Here is a 20,065-nt window from a genome sequence, read left to right as displayed (position 1 = left end):
AGAGAGAGAGAGAGAGAGAGAGAGAGAGAGAGAGAGAGAGAGAGAGGAGAGTGGAAAGAGAGAGATGAAAGATACGATAAAGGGTGAGCAAGTGTGCGACAAGGTCGGATAACTGGGTTGAGGCAAGGTTGCTCGAGAAAGGAAATGCCACATAGAGGCGACGTGGAATGCAGCGCGTACCGTTTCTCGGCCGTGTTCAATGGCGAAATTATGCGAGCACGGTCGAAACGAGATTCGTCACGAAAGTTCGTTAGACTCCTGCCGCGCCGATGGTCCTGCGATTAGCAATTCAGTGGATGTTGTCGGCAGAAACTTAAGACGAGGATGTCTGTGTTAGAGCCAGCTCCAGCTTCCGTAATTAGCATATCTGACGATAATGGCTTCTTGATTGACTTGTTTATCATTCATTATGACTAAAAACTGTTCAAAGACAATGTTGCAAATTGTGTTAAACTAAAAAGTTTGTATTCCGGTATTTCCGCCGCGTCATTTTCTTTTAATCAAGACAGAATCAGTAAAGATAATGTTTCTTTATACGTGTCTCTGAAGCGCTGCGCCGTAATGTGGTCTGTCTGTTATATATTGCGTGATTAACAACGGAAACTCACAAAATGGCATAAATGCGCACGCACTGTGCGTGGTAAAAAACTATTTTGCGTTTAGAGCAGAGCAATACTAGTCGTGCATAGGGGCAGGTTGGACTTGCAAATATCTTAATAATCGAAACGCGTATGAATACCTGCGTAAAAACAACGCAGACAGAAACGGAGACTGTTGCATACGCCAGTCTGCGTCCGGTCGTCAACGGGCGAATACGAGCGTTTTTTTTATTTTTTTGCACAAAAAGTAAAATTATTATATGTCTGCTCCCGTTTGGCCTGCGTGATAATTATAACTGATTAATAAAAACCAGGAAAGTTTTTTTTAACATAAGTTGTTATTTGTTTTTTTTTTTTTTTTTTAACTTTATGTTCGTGTTACTATTTTATTTGCGGATTCTAGTTATAAAAAAATTTTTCAGCCATCATTGATATGGGACTAGTTGGGCCAAGTGTTTTGAAGTTCAATTATTTCTACCTGAAAACAGGATTGCCTTTCTGTTTTTAATAAGTTACTTTTTTATAGTGTTTTTACATTGTTAACGACTTCACGGTATATTTTATGTTTAAGTTTTATTGAAAGACATTTTTAATTTTAGTTTAATTCTTTAAACATTTTTCTAAAAGTATAGTACGAATTATTATAAATAAGAGATAAAAGCTTTAATAAAGATTTGATTGATATATCTAATTTTATTGTTTCTTTTAAAATAATTATGTAACTTTATTACATTACAATTACTTTTATCTCAATTTATCGGAGTAGCCCCATTGAGTCACTCTCTAACTGTTTTTCATCAAAATACATTTTTACTTACGTATGCAATATTTTCAGGATCTAAGAGTGCTTACTTCTTAAGTTCGATAAATAGTTTCAAACGATTTTTAAAACAATTCTCATTAGTCTATCTAATTGTGTGAAAAGATTTATAATAGTTCGAATAAAAAGTCGTCCGTAATTAGCCGCGCTCTTCCCTAAAAACGCACTTGATGCACTTTGTTTTTCTCCAAATGTTTGTGATAAATTGGCTGAAATTGTGTGTATGTGTGTATAACAAAAATTTCGGCGAGTTTTTAGATATTTTAACGATCAATTTGTTATTTCACGTGCTCAAGTACGCGTATAAATTTGTTTTTCTTAGCGGTGACATATTTTCTCTTAACGCGCTAATTTTCGCGACTGCGTCATGCAAGCACGAATAAACACAAAAAAGCTTTATACAAATATACATCACTCAGTCACTCTGTTTTCATGCACACGCAATTTCGCGGAAATGCTGTTAATTTTCACGAAACTCTGGCACGGCTGTATCTTACGTTAACACTTTGCAATTTTATTTCAAGACGGAAGAAAGAGAAAGGCGGAACACGCGAATTTACGCGTGTGTTGTACCACCGCGAGTGGTACGAAGCTTCATTCTCTAGCGCGGCACGTATTTCTAACCGCGAAAAGAGTTATGTTTTCAACGTGCGAGAGAAGAGAGCTGCTTGTGCCGCCGTAAAAATCGGAAAAGTAAAAGACACGCAAGAATGCTAAACGTGGCGCGCTTGGAAAGCTTCCTCGAAAGTCCACACGTTCAAAATATACACATAATTATGCATAATCTATTATCAAATTTAATATGAATGTAAAAAAAAATTGATAGTTTTCTCTCTTCGATTCGTTCGGTTTATATATTTTCTACTCTTCGATTGTCAACTCTACTGCATGCGTATGTACGTGTGTATTTTGCTTATATAAATAATTCTACTGTGCAAACAAGAGGCTACTCATTACACAATTCGCAGTATACAATATATGTAAATATATATACATATATATATACATATATATGTAAATATAAACATATACATATATTTACTATATATATATATATGCAAATATAAAATATTTTTTCCAAATTTATTTTTTTTATAAAATATAATATAATTTGTAATTTACAATATATTTCCTCACCCTGTAATTAAGCAATTTTGAATAATATCGTAATTATATTGTTTGCATTGTAATGGTAAAAGTAACGTTAACAATTCGCTCGCAGCCTCGCGAGGCACCTGTTAAATTCTGGGAACGGGCTTCTGTTGCAAGCGGGTAATTAATACATTCACCGTGTTGATTTACGTTTCGTGTATGCACGCTGTGTGTGTCATTCAATATTCACACGACACCAGTCAAGTTTGTATCGATAAGTTGTCGCTTACGATCGCATACGTTGCTATTTCTGCAGCGAAGCAGCTCGCGTACTCACGCGACGCTTGTAGTTGCACATGCGTTAAATCGAATTAAACGCTCCTCAAATGAATTGACAAAAACTTCCTTTGGTACACACGGAATTAACGTTAATTAACTTCAAGATGCGCGCGCGCGCGCGAGTAAATAATAATAATAGAAATTAGATAAATTCTTATAGAACCGGTTGGTAATCCGATTTGTTTTTTGCTTAATTACATGTCTGGTTCTCGTCGGCAATACCAACGTTCCTGAGTGCGAAAATTAGAAAATTATAGAGAAGAGATAATGACCGAACGTACGTTAAGCTTAAAGCTAAAGTCAAACTAAAAGTTGTAACAAGCTTAACGGTAGTAGACCGATTTTCGTAGAGAGATTTTATTTTTATTCTCATTATCTTTTAAACGGGATTACAAAGCTGGAATCACGCTGAAATTCATTTGTCGTTCTCGTTTCCTCGAGATCTCCGTGCGATTCTCCATTCGAGAGAGTGGAGCGTCGCAATTCTGCTCTCGTAACATGGGGAGCATAGAGAAAACAGCGGCCGCACGAATGGAATCCGACCCCCCTACGCGTTCAGAACAAACAGCGTGGAAAATGAATTTTTCTGTTACTTTTTTTTTAAAGAACTCATTTCTCCCCCTCCCCTACGATTTGTACTGAATTGCTTGCAAATTAACATCCTGCGCAACGAGTATCATTGGGCCGAGCAAGAGAAATAAGCACTGTCGCAAATACGTGGGTGAACGGAAGTAGAATCCAGCGGGGAAAAGAGAAAAATAATAATAATAATAATAATAACAAAAAAAAACCTTGATACGCGAGAGTAGTAAAAAATTCCGGTTTATGTATGTACACGCACACGCATGCGTAAAAATACGGGAAATGCAATTCTGCTATTTTTTGCAATATTCCATTACGAATTTAACAATTACATCATTTGTCCACAGAACGTCGAGAAAAGACTCACGGGGTTAAAAATTGCTCTGGAATATTTGTGTTAATGCACGTACGTAATCCAATTTACGGTGTTTTCGAAATATTATAGGATATTTTTCTCTCACTGGGTGAGAGAGCAACTTTGTTGCTCGCGATGATTGATTAAACTCAACGCCCTTCCCGACGACTGTGCGATGCGGTTTTATCTGTATTTTCGTTATGTATGTACATACAGCGAAGTCACACGATTTGGAAAAACGCTCATCGCAAAAAATATCATCGACAAAAATTGCACGCGAACAGTGAGATGTAATCCAGTTAGTCGCTGATTGAACTTTCATAGAGATGCAAAACTGTATTGTATTAAGAAAAAAGTGAGCAATATTTCGGATTGCGCCGTGAGAAAGTAATTTCGAGAAGCCATTTCGTGCTGCACAGTGTGTTCTCAGATGAAAACGTTCAAGTTCTGCTCAGTCAATTTTTCGCTCGCGTCCAATATACAAATTTGTCACGGGATCACATGATCTCTCTCTTCCTTTTTTTTATCTCTTTCTCTTTTTGTCGCGAAGTCATTATTTCTCAGCGTTAAAAATTTTTAACGTTACGATACCGATACACACATTCTCGGTTTCTCGGTTTGAAAAGATAACACAGATGATAAATAAACAAGTGAAAGAGCTCGTGAAAATTTCAACAATAGGTTAGAGGGGTAAAGGATCAATACGAATCATCATACAGAATGTTGGTGTATAAAAATATAGTTTTCATTGAAAAAAAGCAATAGAGACGTTTCGGTTCATGAATCGGATTGTTTTTTCAGTGAATGCTTTGTATTAAATTACAAGAATTTTATTAACATTATGTCAAATACAGACAAATTAAAAATTAAGAAATTATTTCTCTTTACAATATATTTCTTTTTATAATATATAGAATTATTATATAGAAATTTAAATAGAATTCGTTTTGTTTGTCATTTTTCGTTTTTTCTTGTTTTGATTTTAAAGAAATTTTTTATCGAATTTTATGTTAAAGAAAACTATATATATATATATAAGCAAGATTTGTAAAGGTATTGTGTTCTTATCTTTGTGATGGTTTGAATATTATTCTGGTTATATCTTTAACAAGTATTATTTTATTTTTATTTGACTTTTATTTTTATTTGACTTTTATTTTTATAATTCTTTTGAAATTTTATAATTAGAGAGAGAGAGTTTTTATTATTATATAACTATTTTCATAGTTTTTTTATAATTTATTATAGGTTTTTAAACAGACGTTTTATAGATTTATTTATTTTTAAGTTTTTATAACCTAGATATCGTTTTATTCTATTGTTGATATACCTACTTTTTCGTTTTTGATGAGATTTTTTATTTATTATTGCAAAGCGTTTATATCGCAGTTTACAATTTTATGTGTTGGTAATTTTTTTTTAGTTTTTTTTAGTTTTCTAATTTTACTCACTTATTCATTGAAAATCCGAGCCACACGGGTCAAAACGTCTGAACTGTCATTTTCAGCTACATTTTTTTTTTACACACCAACATCCTGTATGTATATTGACTCGTATATTGGTCCTTTACCTATTGTTGACGGATAATAAACTATAAATTACTATTCGGAATAAATAATAGTGATTTCTTTCTTTTTATCTTTCTTTTAACTTGCGTGCAACAATGAAACGGTGTTACACGCCTTTCGTGTTGCAATATATTTCAAACCAATGTCCGTTCTGCACGGATATTCGATCGATTGCACGTAGGTAATTGCATCTATATTTGATCACCGCGTGTGTACAGTATTTCATGATGTCTATTATCTGATATATGATTAACCTACTATGTGTCTACAACATACATTTCTCATAATGAACGTCAGTCGAACAATATAATACACGTATTGTAATTAGCTTTCAATGAGGTTCATAGAAGTTCATATTATTATCTATTCTTTGTATATAATTGTATGTATTTTTTTTTGTATGCACTATTTGAACATTTCGCTCGCTAAGTAACTCCGTGTGGATTCCGTAAACAAAACTGAATTTCAATTGTAATTTGGTGCGTGTGTGTGTAGCGTCGCTCTTCGCGTAAGTTAAAAGCACCGTGAGTGAGTGAAATTAAAAGTAAATCGACGCAACTTTTTATTCGAGTTATGAGATACATCGAGCTCTGACGGTAAATACGAACGTGAATAATTCAACAATTTTGGGCAAATACAGGAATATAATCGAAGATTTTTTCAACTATGTATTTTTTTACTGAGAACAACGATATTACATACATCAATATAACGTCTTGTTGAAAATTTATGTATCTATAGACGACGATGTTCATTCAAGGAGAGAGAGAGAGAGAGAAAGAGAGAGAGAGAGAGAGAGAGAGAGACGGTATTTGAGAGGGTATATGGAAATGGATCGATAGCCATACATACGACGTGGGGTATGTCGTTCTTGTTCGGTAAGCACCGATTCCGTTGATCCGCGCGTCGAAAAGCTCATAAGCTCACCGACCATCCGTGGTTCGAATTCGGACCCCTACATGACTAGCGTGGAGGTTGCGGACGAGGCCGTTGAGCGGGCGGATAAGCGCGCAGGATACCGAATGGTTCCCCGCTTCCGCCGAAATCGTCTAATCGTACGTACCTATCTCACGCGGATTAAACGGCAAGCCGGTTAAACGAGGTCAGTGTTGATGCGTCGAGTGAATCTATGCGCTTAACGCTGTAAATTGCATCAATCATAGCGGAGGTTTATACGATGTTGCGCGTCAGAAGAAAGACATAATAATTTAGCGAATAATGTGCAAAAAGACGAAAGCTGAAAGATAATGTGTACTGCTTTTTCGAGCTCTTATTTTGTTGTTGATTTTTAAATTTAAAAAAGCTTATCTCGCGTACGTATACGAGGATAATTTATTTGTCAGTATTCAGCGCGCGGCAGCAACATTAAGTGCACGATTTGCGAAGCAACTACGCAAATATAAAATAATCAAATTATTAATTAAAAAAAAATTATTAATTAAATAAAAAATCGAAGTATTATTAGTTAAGCTATTAGAAATATATTGGGCTATTGAGACGCGATGATGCATAAGAAACGAGAAAGAGAGAGAAAGAGAGAGAGAAGAAGAGAGAGAAGGAGAGAGAATGATGGACGTCTAGCCGCGCGGCTAATCACTCACAAAGGCTTCGCTCCGCAGGTTCAGACATTGATGAATTCTCGTTCGCTAAAACGTACACGGCCGAATGACGCGTGTGCGCGCGCGAAAATAACCGCATGTTGCGTAGGGTTGTCGAGACACGCACACACGTACGAAGGTCAAAGGACACAAGAGGATATAGGACCGCACGATTAATCATTCAATCTTTTGACAAAAAGCGGAAAGCTCGTCGGATTTTCAGAATGACGGTATCTCCTCCTGTCGCGGGAAAAAACTAGCGAAAACCAATTGATAGAATGCTCGCGTGTAACGATTTTAATTTGTCTACAATCGAGACTATTTATTAGTCATTCGTTCGGGAGAGAAATTCCGCACTTTCTTCCGCAAGCAAGTCAAACGTATCGACAAAATTGAGTAAAACATATACTCTCGGATTATGTTTCTTTTATGTCTTATAAATATATTTAAAATAATAATAATATATTAAGTTTAATAATAATATAGTTACGTTAAATAAATGGTGAAAAAATAAATCGGGTTGAAAAAAAAAGAATCGAGTAAAAAAACTAGGATTTATGTCTATACTCATCCGTTTGCACGTGTAACGCGACTTTCCGAGAAAGATGAGACATTTAATATAGGCGTATAGATCGACAATCGAGGACAAAGTCGGCGATCGAGTTCAAGTTCTCCTATCGGTCTTAGCCTGACCTAGACAATTATAGACGCTTCAATAGCGCGAGGACATATACACAACTGTCTCGCACACGCGCATGTGGGAAAGCGAATTCTCTTCCGCCAGTTTGACTGGTGGAAAACTTGAGCCGCGCTTGACTTTTAAAACTCGAACGGTACTACTTGTTCGACCGGTCGCCCAAATCTAACAAGTTCGAACTGTCGCGGAAAATGGATTCGACCGTCTGTGCGCTCCTGACATTTCCGTCCAGATGGTTAAAAGCTTGTTCAAGTTTCCGTCCTCGATTTCCTGCGCATCCGTCCGTATTACCTTGTTGGCTCGCGTGTGAGACGTTAAAATTGATTGTTCGTAATAATTTCCCGGTGGCACCGAGAATACCTCACTGTCCCGAAAACTCTGCTTTTCGAGATTCACGGATTTTGGCTGACTTCTCTCTCTTTCTATCTACCTATCCATCTATCTCTTTCTCTCTCTTTCTCTCTGATATGAACTCGAATTTATACATAAATATCAGTGTGTAATATAGGACGCCGGAACAACGCTTGATTTCTTTCCCGTGAAATCGATTTTGTAAAAAGATTCCAATATACGCTTTTGTGGTTTAATCAATTTTATTGCACGTGTTTTTTTAATGTTACTGCGATTGAAACAACGCGAATGGGGTGGAACGCAAATTGGCACATTCTTTCCGTTACGTAAATTAATAGAAAAGTTGATACTTCTTCTGTTTGCATTTTTTTTCAGTTCCGCAAGAAGTTCTTCGGGTCTTCCGCTTCTTCATAGACATTCTTCGAAACAATTTTGCAAATTGCAGCGTGACACGTTGTGTAATTAGTTTTTTTTTTTTATATCCGTCTACCTCGTAGACGTATTTGTACGATCGCACAAGAAACTAGTAATTTAGTCGCGCCAAAAGCATCGCCAAACAAACGAAAAATCATGCATATTGAAATTAAATGAACTCTTTACCTCTCATGGATATGCCTCAAAGTTCCGAACCGCTTCTTGATTTCCCTTCCCGTCCGATCCAAATCGCGCGTCTTACGATCAAAAAAGATCGCGATGGGATTCAGTTATATTATCTCATGTCTTTTTACAGCGAAAGAAAAACTTACGTACGTAGAATCACGTAGCGAGATCACTCAATCATGCTCATCTTTTTTTTTTGTTTTTTTTTATTGCAAAAAAAGTATCGTATCTATCAAAAACAAAGCTTCGCCTGCAGCATTTCTTTCTCTACATCGTTGAAACCACTCGCGCTCGCTGTAAGCAATTTGCATTGGCTTCGAGCAGCGAAAGTTCAAGGTTTTTTTTTTTTTTTTGCAAGTAACGAAAACGTTTCGCACAATTTTACGATCGAGTTAGTTTGATTTACGTGAGCGTTCTCCGTCGACGAATGTCTTTTGAGCGAACTAATACAGTCATTACACTCGATTGCTCTTTGTTAATCAAAAACTATGCATTGTTCGTTACACAGAGTCGAAAAACGAATGCAATTCGCGAACACATTCTTTTGCACGAGTGTGGACGAGATTTCGCTCAAATATAACGCACCTTTTTTCCTGTCAATCTTGCGACACCGTCGGTCTTTTCCCTTACGCTAAATAGTCAGTCTCTCATAATTATTTGACATTGCTTATTTTTTTTTTTTTCTTATCGAGACAGCGATTTGGAGAACAATGACGTCAGTGAGCGTCGACAAAGTCAAGTGGTAATCCTTTTAATTGTATAAACACGTGTACCCGACGCGCTATCTGTTTTCTCAACGAAGCGACGTTGTTTTTCCGTAACCGTTCAGATGCAAACAGTTGCCACCGCGTTGTTCGCACCACCACGTAACGGGAGAAAAAGGACCGAAGAAGCTTGGAAACTTTTTCCCAATGAACGAATGATCGTTTTCGTAAAGAAGATCACTGCGTTTTCACTCGTGTAGTGTAACGCTCATCGCAAGGGGCGCGGCGTAACTGAGCTTGGCAAACCAACCCTCGTTCTCTATCTCTGTCGGTGCCTCCCTCTTCGCCAACCTCGTTCCATCGCTTCTCTGCCTCACCCCTGCACTCTACATTTCCCGCTCTCACGCAGTCTCCGTGCTTTCCTTCGTTCCTCTTCTAACGCAATCCTTTCTCTCTTCAACGGTTCTCTCTCTCTCTCTCTCTCCCTCTCTCTTTCTCTCTCTCTCTCTCTCTCCCTCTCTCTCTTTCTCTCTCTTTTCTCATACTTTTCTTTGTTTCGCTCAATCTTGCGTTGTGACACGCAGACTATCTTTTTCACGATACAACTTTGCAGTTGCGATAGTTTTTTTTTTAACTTTAATTTGTGATAGAAAGAAAGATAAAGATCTAGATAGATAGATAGAGAAAGAGAGAGAGAGAGAGATAGAGAGAAAGAAAGAAAGAGAGAGAGAAAGAAAAAGAGAAAGTCAAAGAAAGAACAAATCGTACAATTATTGGTCGCTGCACTGCTATTAATCTTTTATGTATGTTGGCTCAATTACAAAACAAGATATATATGTGTTCTTTATAACTTTTGATATAATGTCACAACTCAATTAACATATATTAAATAACGTAATTGTGACTTACAAGAGCAATTTGACCAAATGTATTTGACAAGAATTTGATTTGATATTTATTCAAGCGGGAAACTCATTGATTCGAGTCAGGCGTATCAACGCTAATATCGAATGCTTCCAATTGCATTCTTGAAATGACCACGCGTATAAACTGACAACTGTATGTCGTGATATAATGACAGCGAGTATACACCAATATAACATCAACCAATGTGTCTCTACATGGGAAAATGATGATTATTTATTTGTATCAATAAACGAATCAGCCCACGCATTGAGCTATCCGTGCACGAAGATAGAATTTTGGAAATTATCTCTACAAGAATTAGATTAATCTTTGTGCATTGATGCGAATTGAAACAGATACGAGCGACGTTTAATTACATTGCGTGCGCGCAAGCAATAAATAAACTTTCACTGCGATGTGTATAATTTTCATGTAAATATATATACATACAACGATAACAGAATTTTTATTATATACGCAAGAGATAAAAAAAAAGTTCTTAAATCAATTGGAGGAGAGTCACTCTCAGAATTGTAAAAATGTGAAATTAAATTATTAAATTAAATTATAAAATTCATCTTTTTCAGAAATTTCTGTTTTGCGATGAGGAGATGTGGGAAAAGTCTCTTTTAAGAGAATTGGAAAAGAGCTACTTTAGGAATGTTTCTCACCGTTGTAAAAAAGAAATTTATAATAAGGAATAAATTTTAATTTCACACGCACGGTGTGTTGGCATACAGATTCAGTACCATAGATTTCGGAGAAATGTGAATTTAAGTTTTAGATTACACAAGTAAAAATACAGTCGCGACTTTAAAGATATGGCATTATTTAACAGTTTAATAAAAAAACAAAATTGCATGAACAGAAAAAGATAGTAAAAAAAAAGAGGCTAGTCCATTGAGAATATATACATACATACATACATGCATATATACATATATAAATATATATAATATATATATATATACACACACACATACATATTCTGTCCATTTTTCTCGATCCTCTATCGACACGTGCATCACAGTACGTGTCAATAAGAGTTCGAGGGTTGAAGTCCGCGATCATCCATCGTGAAAGACGTTCAACGTGTACGAGATAGCAATAAGGTTCAGCTTCACAAAATATTGTAACAACCTGTAGCTATAACTATTCGTACAGCGTTTGACAGGTGTTAGATATATATTCTAGATGCGCGCAATTTAATCGCGCGCGATTTATATGTTCATTTCTCTCGTTTTAATCATATTTTAATTATAATATATATGCCGCTTTGTTAATTTGTTTATTAATCTTGTGATTATTATTATATCTTGATTACAATTATTCATGATATTAATTGTTTGTAATTTATCCACACTTGTTTCATACATTATTTAAGAATAAAAAAATGCACGCTAATAAAGAAGTGATAATAATATTAACAAAGGATGTCTCTATAAAAAAGTTTTTAATTAAAAGTGAAAAAAATGTAAATAAAAGTAAGATAACATACGCATAATTTTTCTTATATGCATATGATGTATATCTTGCTATGTGTGACACAGTAACGAGCTAAAAACTTTTATTAAAAAATAAAGTTTCTTAATTACATAAAATAGGTGGAAATGCAAATTTTAATTACTGACAATAAGCTGTACTTACATATTAATATTACAAAAGTTCTGAATAACAAAGCATGTATACTTAAACAAATATTTCACGTTAATGAAAATGTACATTGTTTTATTTACGCAAGCGTTAGAATGTCAGCGTTAGTATAAATTGTTGCATTAGTGTCATATTTTGTAAAAACATTTTAGTAAAGTTACTTGTCACTTGTAAAAAAGCTATATTTTTTGTTAAAAAAAAAGAGCGAGAGAAAGAGAGAGAGAAATAATTATGTAAATATAATATCATAAATTATAATTATACGACTTCGAAAACTTGATGCATGTTTAAAGATTCCGAAGAAGCACGTAAGTAGCGATGGAAATCTCAGGTGAGAAGTTCAAACTCCGCGAGAAACTCGGACCACAAGTACTTTATAAATATTATTCCGCTCCCTGAATAGAAAGTAAAAGAATACATTTCGCATAAGAGAGATTTGTCGACGCGGCACTAAGTACCGTCCGTAACGATGAGCTCCTATCTGGCTAATATCTACTTTATTTATAAAACAAATGGTGCACAAAGTGTTTGCTAATACTCCGTGTTGAAAACTTTATGGGCTTTTTACGTTGCGGTTGTAAAGACTCGTGAAATTGTTCATGAAATTATCGTTTCTTTCTAATTATGCGATTTAAAAACTAGAAACATCAGTGGATTAGGATCGTCATAGATCTATATTACATACAAGACAATTCCATTTATTTGATTCGAACAAAGCTTTAATAAAGCTCTATTAAATTTCAAAATCTACGTTTTTGTTTTGTAAATTAGTTATTAAATTTTTTTAATATCTATAAAATATCTATAAATTTCATTCAATTGTCATAAAATCTATTTTTGCTGAAACACACAGATTGAATTACACGCACATTTATTATTAGCGCACAATAAGAAAAAAGAAAAGTTTTAATGAATTTTATCAATTTATGTTTATACGAGCGCCACAGTGAGTATACGGCATGTAAAAAGAAAAAACTAGTTTATTTTTCACTGCAAACTGCATGACAAAAATTCGTATGAATAATAAATAAATCATAATACATACATTCATATTTTTTTTCCATGCATTTCTATCGATTTGTATTTCTCGTTGAATTCATCACATCGAACATATCTCTAACGAATTTTTTATTTAATTCAACTTTAATGTTCGATTCGCGGAATCTTTTTTTGCTCCTTTGCGAACTGGTAACTTTATAACTCCGTCGACGCTGAAGTGCCACTCAGAAACGACAGAAAACCGGAGAAACTCCGTTCGTATCTCAAGAAGGGATTTCGCGCGAACTGCTAATGCCGGATATTGAAGAATATAAATACAAAAAAATGACATTACAGTATTCTATAGATACGTAATCTGAATATGCAAAGTCAGATTCGTTCAGTTTCTCGAAAATAAATAGTATACGCGCATTACATATTACGTACAACAATTCCGACGTATAATCATTAAAGCAAATCGACTACATGTTAATTTAAAAAAATATGTTATCACTTAATGTATTTTGTTTGCCGCGTTGAAAAGAAAAACATACACATGTATGTATTTCTGTTGCTTGTGATTGTGGATACTCAGCATCCGCGATAAGTGCGACGCCCGCGTTCGCGAACGAAAATGTCGCAGAGCGATCGATTGATAAAATTCTGCATTCTTACCGTATCGACGATTTCAAGTCAGCGTAAAACGAAGCACACAGTCACTAACGACATTTCAACGACGACAACGGCAACTCTCGAGCTTTATTCTCTTCGATATCGGCGCGCGATATTAAGTCCTAGAACGGTTTATTCGGCTAATGTCGTATTTGCTAAGGTACGAGCGCAACGAAATATGTCACGCGCACTTATATTCCACTCGATATACAGCAGCGTCAGCTGAACGCCGACGATAAGAAGATTAACACATTTGCTTATATCGCGCACGCGAGAAAGACAGACAAACAGATAGAGAGAGAGAGAGAGAGTGCATAATGAAACTTTGTTTCGCACTTGTTATCGATGTGAGACAAATTTGACATAAAGCGGATTATCATTCGCTAATGCGCAAAATTGTTCGGACTAATGAAAATGCATTAGCTACTTTCGTACATCCCCAATAATAATTAGCCTCACGAGCAAGAAGTATTTACCCGATATACAGAAAGTAATCCTCTCTTTTTCTGTGCAAAAATATCCTACAGTTGTTAAATATCCTACAAATTATATGTTCAAACTTATATTCGTGTTCAAAAAACATAAAAATTAAAATAAAAATCACTTTAACAACAAACAAATAAAAATCGAGTAAAGTTTGCTAAAGCATTTAAATTTTTCCTTCACACTTGAAGTGTTCTAAAAAGTTATTACTTCTCTAATTAAAAAAATTGCCGCAAAGTGGGCGAAAATCCAAGTAGTAATCGTATAATATGGACCGACTGAAGAAAAAAATGATGGATTAAACTCTGCTGATTACACCGAGCAGTGGATCTTCTCGCGAGAGAAAAGGACGGGGAAAGAAGAAGGAGAAGGAGAGAGAGAAAGAGAGAAAAAGAGAGAGAAAGACAGACAGAGAGGTAGAGCTTATCTACTTGAAAGTTACTGGCAACGCGGCAACTTGCTGCGGAAACGCCTTATTTAATGTCGCCTTCGTCTCGGCTAAAATCCTAATGGTAGCGTTCGTGATTCGTCCACGCTCTCGTATGAATACGTATATACAATCTGATGTGTGTATACACATGTACATACACACACATATGTGTATATGTATATATATACACACTATATATGTATATACACTATATATATATATATATATTTTTATATATAGTATATATACATGTAAATACGCTATGTATACATACTACCTCGTTATTCGCGTATACTTGTATACGTATACACATGAATATGTGTGTACATATACAAACGGAAACTGTTCCCGAGACTTTGTTCCTACATACACAATTTGCTTGTACATACGAAAGCGATCTCGATCGAGTGCTCGAGAGGTTCCTTGAATTTCCGCGCGTCATGTTGAGTTGCCGAAGGATACATTCAGCTCGTCACTCTTCCCAAACTATCTCATTCTATCTATCCGTCTATCTATCTATTGCCGGATCTCTTTGCCAACTAATATATATGTACATGGCTATGATCTCGTGTTATAATCATTTGTGTAAGCTTTTTGGAATTATATTTGCGAAAAGATAGCGAGAACTATAACGACATAAGTATTACATCGCTTTGTAATTTTTCTTTCTAAGTGAAGGAAAACGTGTGTCTCTTTGACGATGTTTGACGCGGGAACACACACAAAGACAACAAATAATTACGTGTATATTTGAAACGCGTATTTTCTAATATCGATTCACCGGTTTGATCGAATTGTCAATGAGATGTTTTCAAAGAACGGAGAAACACGACGCAGTATTGTGTTTGCGAGTATTTCGCTTCAATTTCAATTCCTCTTTTGCAACGTATACAAAGCGCCGACAGAAAGAGAGAGAGAGAGAGAGAGAGAGAGAGAGAGAGAGAAAGAGAGAAAGAGAGAGAGAGATAGCTCTGCGCACACATCCTCGAATGTTTCAATTTAAGTGTGCTTAGCGACCGCGAAAAATTGCTTTGTTTTCAATTTTGTTACACCGGCGAAACGGTCACACGTTAGCGAAGGAACAAAGATACGGATTATTATAAATCTCTCAACTCTATATTAACGCACCTTCACCTCAAAACATGTACGAGATCCAGTTCTCATTAAATCCAGCATTTCTTTAAACGACAAAGAGCGCAGTGCTGCGAGATTTGTGAGTGTTTAAACTATTGAATGTACATCTATCTTTTTTATTGTACATATACTCTTATTGTACATCACTCGTTAGGTTTCGCCCCGTGTATACGATCCGGTATGACAGTTGCGAAACTCGCTTGACGTGAGTGAACACGAATGAAGCACAATTTCGTCAGCGCGATACAGTGTCCGAACGATATCTCGACAAGATCCATCTAAGAAACTGAGGTACGTAAGAGGAGGTTGTACCAAGTGATCCAATTTCCAATTCCATTAGAAGGTGAGCAAGACGAAGCTCTATGTACATACATACAGACACACGCGCGCGCGCGCGCGCATACATACACACACACACACACACACAAACAGGATAACGTCGCTTGCATTCTACGGCTCGACAGGTGTTGTAAGGAGCACCGACTGAAATATAATAAATGCGCGAATATGCGAGACATTTGCCCTGTACACTCGATCGCGCATAAATTGCTCGATCAAAAGCAACGATCGCGTTCGATCTGACTGTCTCTTCAATTAAGTTCTGAATTTCGCGCGCGACGATATAACAAATGTACAAGTGTTTACTCGGGTTTGCTTATTTTTCCGAGTATAAAAACGCTCACTGTTCGGAAATGAGGGCAATATCCCGACGCCGCACATCCGTAACGCGTCGTAAGAAGTTACGGCGAAGCGAGCAAAAGAGTATACGATCCGTGTTATTGGTATCGCGTGGCTTCATACCTTGTTTATCCTGCAATGGGATTGGAAATTGGATCACTCGCGTACAACGGGTCTCTCTCTCTCTCTCTCTTCGTCTCGGACGTATCTCGACCTCGGACGGATTCCTGTCCGATGTGTCCGTTCGTCCACCTCATTCGATGGTTTCACGCCGTGACGAACACCCGAACGCTCCGAATTCCTCGTTTCTCTCGACGTGTCTCGACTCGGCATTTTCTCTTATTATTTCCACGACGAATTCGTCTTTGCGGTTCGGCTTGAGATTAGTTATTCCGCGACAGCGTTTAACTCCCCGAAGGGAGATCCGGGGTACTTGAATAGCGCGTCGTTCTGAAATACCGTAAATAGCCGTGAGCGCGTTACAGTTACGTGTATGTATGTTTACTATGTCGTCGCATCATTAGTCTTGGTATTCTCCAACAAGTGCGCGCATCTCCGGAGCGCAACCGCGTAATTTCATTGGTAATATTCAACAAGATATATGATGTGTGTACGACTTGAAAATAAACGAAGAGATTATATACATATATATATACGAGCGGAGGTGTACTCCGCATAAAGCGTGAATTTACGTCATGCGGCACAATATGCATATATCCTATGTATTTCGCTCTCGTTAAAGTGAGAGTGCGAAGCGATATTGTCAAAATAATTATCAGCGACATTGGGGAAGTCCTCGATATAGGCGGGGCAGGAGAATAAACATTTCTCAGCCGGTTGTCAGAAGCACCGGCATTTCGCTTCAACACACAGTGGCGGCACTCCCGCGCGCCGCTTTGCGAGTTAATAGCCCGTACTTTCAGCCCCGTAACTCCAGAGGCGATCTAGATAAAGCTGCTTTATGAAGCCAACGGCTGCACACCGGCGCGTTGCCCGGCAGTCAGTTGCATAACGCGCGATGTCGTGCGTTCCGGGTGTCGAGTGCGCGTCCCAACAATACCTGTGGGCCGAACGAACGAACGAACGGCGTTGCGTTTTGCACTCCTTGCCTTTCAACCTCGGGGAGGTTCAACCGAGCCGCTCTCACGGTCGTTTGCACGTTCACCCAGGGGGGAGGGGGTGGAAGGAAGAGAAGGGTCAACTTAGGCGCGACCGTAGGCACTTGGAATATTTTCTGTCCATTTGCCTCGAAATACAACTCCCGGCTTACTATTATAAATTTCGCGACGACAGAAGCACCGGGATGTTGCGCACAGAGAGAATTTTAATTTCAATTACCAAACACACACACACATTTGCGTTCGCGCGCGCGCGCGTGCTCGCAAAACAACAAAGTAGTCCAGTATATTTCGCATGCCTCAGTATATATATTTAATATCTTGATACATACACAGTAAAAAATTGTGCGTCAAAATGTAGAACTTTTCTTGTGTTACGACGTTTTGATTATTACTTCAATGTAAAATTAACATAATACTGATATGTTATTATTTTTTTTATCTTTTCACGTGTCAAATTTATGTTAACTTCACAAATTAACATTTTTTGCATGTCATTTAAAAATGGAATATTGTTTAAGTGCTTTTAACACAATGATTTCAATTAATCTAGATGTNTAAAAAAATTTTAAAAATCTGTGGCCACATTGTACAAACTAAAATGTTTTATTAACATTTCTTACGAGTTACTGTAACTATTGTTTTGTGCAGTTTTAATTATTTTATATGTTATTATTACATCACGCTTACAGTCAAAATAACAAATATAAATGTAAAGTATTGTGTCAAGTATTTGACTTTACTAGTTTGTCAATAAGTGACTCACAACGAATAAGTTGTTTTAACTTACAATTTAGAGTGGACCTCCTGGGACATGCAAAAAATGTTAAAATTAACATTTTTTTTTTTACTGTGTATATATTTTTATTCACAAATTTGTTAGAGATTTTCGTTGTGTCGATTTATAACTCCGTCACCGACGGAGTCTTAAGCTCATTTGAAAAATGAGAGGAGTCAGGAGAGAGCGATGTAGCGGTCTCTCTATTGTTCGTAAAGCTCATTACTGTCCGTAAGCTTCGAGGAGAACGGCGAAGAAAGAGAAAACCTGTATCATGAAAGTTGTTTCAATCTCTCACGATGACACACACAAATTGATCCATCTTTAAACATGCGACTAATTATTTTTTTTTCATTTTTTTTTTTTTTCCCAATTAGATTTTTTGTTCAAACAGCAGGTTTATCCGAAGTTACGGTCTTCTCGTAAACTTGAAGTTTCTTAGGTCGTAATTACAAAGTGGATTATATACGATGGGAGCAGGCACCGCGAAAAATTGCGGTTATTACATTTACCCCATCATTCTCTTTCATTGACCGTCTTTCGATCCCCACCTTTTGAATCTCTCCATCGTACTCTCTACTCGTTTCTGCCAAGCTCGAGCTTGCCTATTATTTTAGTAATTGCAATTACTCGATACACGTACGCGCAGGCAGCACGCAAGCCCTTTCGGCTTAATACTGCGTGCGCTAGTAATATAAGCTAAAAGCGTTAATATATATAGCGCATAAACCTCATTTAACGAAAGCTTCATCGTATCGTAACACGCGTCGATATCACGTATTAACTATAAGTACGACTTTTTCAATAAAGAACTTAACCGAGTTATCAAGATCGACACTGATTCTGTGTTTTATTACATCTAACGACAAATATCTTTACCTAGTAAGTAAGTTTTCGCGAGGGATTTGCGCGTAGTTCGATGAATTTTCTACACGAGTACGCGTCAATCATTCTTTCTAACCGTTTGCGGACCGTTTAAATCGTTTAATAAATCAGTTTATCTTCGCCAAACGAAGATAAATGAACGACGAATGAAATTTTTGCGCGGAAATTGTTTATTTACTTCGTTTTGCGCTTGTCTCTTATCTGACATTATATAAGTATTTCACGATGTGTGTATATATATTTATAGTAAAAGCGCAAAATTTATTTAGTAAATATATATACACTTAGTCTATATATGCATTTACATGCAATTTTAGCAAAAGTATCAATTTAAACACAAAAAAAATGTTACTATTTTTAGTAAATGCATTTATTTACTAGATAATGCATACATTTGTCACGACATTAATAAAACCGTAATATCACGATAAGCTTGGAAAGCGCTTAGGTCGAACTTCCGCCTTTTCGTGCTTTCTCGCGCAAACAAAAAAGTAAAAAACACAAAAGTTTTGAAAGTGGGAAAATATCAAGGCGGCCGAAAGTACAGCGTGAAAGTTCCAATGCGTTTTTGTTTGTGCTTTAAATAAATTAGATGCGGCGTGCACATCTGCTAACTAGCAGAAATATTTATTTTTTGTTTAATTTTGTTTATTTCGTATTTTTATTAAATCAGATGTGAAAATATATATCTCTTAGTTAAAAGATTAAATTATTTCGCTACTTATCACGAATATGACAACTAACGATTAACGGTTTTGTTAGTTACATTAACAATAAAAAGCTCAGAAATCGCAATAACACGATACAAATATAAAGACGTGTAACAAAATGGTTGCGGGCAAATTATCTTCACTTCTTCTATTTTTTTTCTGACCTATGCGGAGTAAAACCCGGCGCGCCGAGCAAACATACCCGGAGTTACCTTATATATAATGAACATAGAATTTATACCTCGAAAAACACGTTTAAACAACACGTTATCACGTGTTTCATTTTGCGCAAACGCTATTTTCCACTAAATTAATTAACGAGATAAACAAGGTAA

General features: G+C 36.4%; 1 protein-coding gene across 3 annotated transcripts in view; it reads right to left on the bottom strand.

Moving 5' to 3' along the window:
* Positions 1-13,556, bottom strand: part of LOC109855572 (zwei Ig domain protein zig-8-like) — a 121,642-nt gene extending 108,086 nt beyond the window's left edge. For 2 of the 3 annotated variants that reach the window (XM_020429990.1, XM_020429993.1), the window contains exon 1: positions 8,602-9,275. The gene's annotated coding sequence lies outside the window, so the exon portion shown is untranslated. Of the gene's footprint in view, positions 1-8,601; positions 9,276-13,517 lie in introns of those variants that run through there. The other variant, XM_020429992.1, reaches the window with a different exon arrangement.
* Between the last annotated feature and the right edge of the window lie 6,509 nt (positions 13,557-20,065).

This window comes from Pseudomyrmex gracilis, unplaced genomic scaffold, assembly GCF_002006095.1.
Source record: "Pseudomyrmex gracilis isolate BER0280 unplaced genomic scaffold, ASM200609v1 scaffold_92, whole genome shotgun sequence".
Classification (NCBI taxonomy): domain Eukaryota; kingdom Metazoa; phylum Arthropoda; class Insecta; order Hymenoptera; family Formicidae; genus Pseudomyrmex; species Pseudomyrmex gracilis.
This window is presented reverse-complemented; position numbering and strand designations above follow the sequence as displayed.